Below are 4,513 nucleotides of genomic sequence, written 5' to 3' on the forward strand. Positions count from 1 at the left end.
TTAACGTCTTTGTAATTACCAAGTGTATAGCAACGATCAAGGGAATCAATGGTGACGTCGTCCATAGTGAAAATAGTTTGGATATTGTTTTTAATTTCTATATTGATAGTGGCATTAAACTTACTAATTATCAAGATTTCTTTGCTTTTGTTTAAAAAATATCTGATATTCTCAAAAAAAAAAAAGAAAAAGGGAACGATTGCTGTAAAAAATAATAACGGTACCCGCAACTGTTTTAAATTTATTTTTTACTTATATAATTACATTAGATGTATGTTTCATTATAATACGTTATTCTGATTGGCTAATTGCACATCACATAAGCAGTTGCATGAGAAAATAACATTTCATTCATGGTGACACGAGGTCCCACAATAAAGTGCACAGGTGAATTTAAAAATTTAACTTCATGAAAATCGTGTTTTTATAATCCTAGCTAAAAAATGTAATTATAAGTATTGAATGCTTCTTTTTGTAACGTTATAGGGTTGTAAATAAATTTACAAAAAGAAGCATTCAATTCTTAAATGAATACACGCGTATATCTTAGCAGGGACGTATATAAGTCCTTGATCTGAGGCATCCAGCACTATAATGTTATATATTACATGTGCTTTGTGGGAAAGACACATGCAGTCTTCTAGAACCCGAAAACTCTGTTGACCATCGAAGGGCGAACTGTCAAAAGAACACTGGATATCCAATACTTGCCTTTTAGTTTGATTTTTTCGTTTCATTGTTACTTTCAAATAAACGCGTACCCAACATCCCTTTTATTCGCAAATGAATAAATGCAGTTTGTAGATAAAATCTGCTGTTTCTTAATAACATGCACTCTGAACTGGTATTTGTAGTTTCAAATTGGTTTTGGTAATCAATGATTTTGCGTAAAGTTATAATATTAGAGAGCCGTGGTGTAGTGGTTAGTGCATCGGACTACTAACACAAAGGTTCCTGGTTCGATTCCTGTTTGGGATGAACATTTCAGGAACTCAATTTTCGGCTCTCCCTTGACACCATCTGCGAGTATGGTCTTGAGGAAACGATGATAGTCCGTCGGAAAGGGACGATAAATGGCTGACCCGTGTTAACAGAGAGCCACATCTCTTGCACGTTAAAGACACCCTTGTAGATTTCGAAAAAGAGTAGGCTAATGCCGCTACAAGGCAGCACTCGCACCCGCAAAGTGGAAAGGGATTTATATAAGTTGCAAAACTTGTTTCCCAATCCACTATAAATAAATATGTTTAAACTAAAGTTATAATATCAAGGAAGTTTATAAAAGATATCGATCGATCACTACAAATCAATAAATGGTTTATTTGATTTGAAATTAACATGTTTGAGTTTTGAATATAGTACATTGTTTGTAGAGAAAATTTGTCTTAGTATCTACTGGTGCGCACGGCAAAACCTTCGTTGAAGTGCTATTTCGTGTCGGCAAATGTTCTAATCTTGACCATTACAGTAGCCGTATATCTTTCCCAGCACTTTATCCAATGTCGTACCATACTTTTTAGAATCTTCCGATTCGTTTCAGTGTTCCGATTTGTTTTCGTCTTTGGTATGCATGGAGATTTTGCCACTCGACTTTAAAAACTTAAAAAAAATTATTATGAGGTTTATAGATCTCATATACAATGAATTTTATTTATCAATGTTTGGTGAACAAAATATAAAAGAACGGCCGTCACATCTCTGCATAGTGTTATGTCATGTTTTTTTCAGTATATTAATTCAGATATGGATAGTAAACTGCACATTGCTAGTAAGGGACTTATCATTATTTATCTGGGAGGGGGGCTGGTCAAAATACAGGGGAAATCAAGTTTTTTTTCTGTATGTAGAAAAGGGGGTTCACATTATTTTATAAATTATAAGTTGGGGATCAATATTTTTTACACAAGGAAATAAGTAGTTCACATACTTCAGGAGACAACATACCAAGAAGAACATTGCAACAGTCAAATCGAAATATATGTTTAGCAAAAGAGGGACGAAAGATACCAAAGGGAGAGTCAAACTCATAAATCTAAAAACAAACTGACAACGACATGGCTAAAAATGAAAAAGACAAACAGACAAACAATAGTACACATGACACAAAATAGAAAACTAAAGAATAAACAACACGAACCTCACCAAAAACTAGGGGTGATCGCGGGTGCTCCGGAAGGGTAAGCAGATCATGCTCCACATGTGGCACCCGTCGTGTTGCTTAGCAACATTCATATACAGTTAACTATTTAAAGACATCACAAGAATTTGGTGATGTTGGTGCTTCATAATCCAAATAATTCAGTCGTTATACATTTATTTTACTCACTTAGATCACTAAATTAACAAGCATTACTGCCAAGTGTTGTTTTAATCAGCTTAATTAATAGCAAGGATTTGTATAGTAAGACTATATACAAATCCTTGTTAATAGTAAGTATAAATTAAAGCGAAATCTACAGCGATTTGTGCAAAATTTTGTCCAAAATACAAAGCATGCCGCATCCTGAAAGAATATAGTGTAGAGTAATAAATTCTCCAATAAATGATTAAATATTCATCTTAGAATATGAATACAAACAGTTGAATATTGAATACAAAATGATTTTGAGATAATGAACACCACTAATGTAACTTTTTGTTTTCATTGCAAGATATTTTTGGATCCATTTATACCTCTTACTATCACACATTTATGAATGAAATGTGACAATAAATGAGCAACTTATGTTCAAGCTGAAAGCATGAACTATCTCCATATAAAAGTTCAGACTCAATTGACATTTCAATAAGGCTTTCATAAAACTTAAGTTTAAGCAGTGTTCAAGAGAAGGACATATAATAGATTCCTCTTGGTAAATAATGTGTTGTTACTGTTTCAAAAAGTTATTTTTTAGAGTTACTTAGGATCAAGTTTTCTTTAATAGCACAATACAGGAAATTAACTTGAAAAAATCAGAAAAATTACGCAAAGCACTAGCTTACGCTTCCTGATTATATTCATGGAAGAGGCCTCATGGAAGTGCCCTATTTCAGGACAATTTTCCCTCGAATATGTTTTTGACTCAATCCACTGAGAATATATGATTTTCAATATTTTCGTGAAATAACATGCTAAGTGTTAATTTGCATGTTAAAAATTTGGCATGTTTGATAGTGGAGGGATCATTTAAACTTGAAAAAAGTTTTACCCGGGGGATGAAATAAATGTAGTGAAATATTATAGGGGGTCAAGAAATTTTGTATGTTTGATTTCAAAATGTCCAGCCCCTCCGGCCCTCCCAGGTAAAAAAATGATAAGTCCCTGAACAAAGAGATATTTAAGCCCATGTTAAAAACGTTAATAAATTAGTACATATAGATAGTAGTCCAGTCATAGAAGGCTGGACTAAACATGAATATAAAGGAAATACAAATAAAGATTTGAAAAAACAAAATTTTATCTCTGTGACACAGGCACTTGTCTGAATTCATACATACCGTTAATATAATTTAATTTTGGATTTGACGCGTTTTCTGATTATCTGACCTTTTTATGTTATCAGCCCATAGACATAATTTAGTCATGTGACCGTGACGTCATCCGAAACGTTTTTTCATAGTTTTCTACAGTTTAAAATGGAGTTTAGAATTAAATGATAAGAAATGACTGTAATATTTTTTCTGTCTATTCGAAAAAACGTAAAAAATGTGGTGCACAATGTTAAGTTGGTGCCTAACACTACAGGGAGATGGGTTCAATTTTTTGAATTTTTTATATTTATGACATAGGGTCAAAGTAAATACTTTGTCAAAATTTTAAGAAAATAAAACGAGCCAAATCAATTTGGGTTTATAGGTGTTGGGTACCACCTTAAATAACTCGCTACACGTGTTACTCGGTGTGCACCATTTTTTTTGGTTATTTCTTCATAAACAGAAAAATAATAGTATAGACATTTCTTAAGGAAGCTGGCTTGTCATGTTTTAGATTTTTGTTAGATTTTCGGAATCCTCTGGTTTTACCCATTGGAATGCCTTAAAAAAAATGCATGGTGACCCCCATTTTTCTTTTTGTAAATCTTTTACATGTATAATTATAAGCCATCTGTAGAAGTCTTATAAAATCTTAATTACTTTTAACAGTGTTTGAGAACTTCAACTTGTCAATGATAAAGCTATGAAAAGTAAAATGAGAATATTTTCCCGCCAAAATTTCAATGGCTATTATCTCGAAAACAAGCATGGTAACCTATATGTATTTTTTTGCTCTTTGGATACCCTTATTGATCCCCTATCTAAATAAACTAGTGTTTTAAAAAGTTGATTACTTTGAATGATTGAGAAGCGAACTCCCTTAAATAACACGGTATATTAGGTTTATTGAACTTATCGTGTCAAATCATGAGAAACGGGAAAACGTTTTTTTTTTTTAAGACTTAATAATTATCTATTGATTCAATATTGAAATTAAAGCATTTTCATTAACAATCATATTCACGCAGTCCGCTCACTAAAAGGACGTTATCGGTTATCT

Source organism: Mytilus trossulus, chromosome 4, assembly GCF_036588685.1.
Source record: "Mytilus trossulus isolate FHL-02 chromosome 4, PNRI_Mtr1.1.1.hap1, whole genome shotgun sequence".
Lineage (NCBI taxonomy): Eukaryota > Metazoa > Mollusca > Bivalvia > Mytilida > Mytilidae > Mytilus > Mytilus trossulus.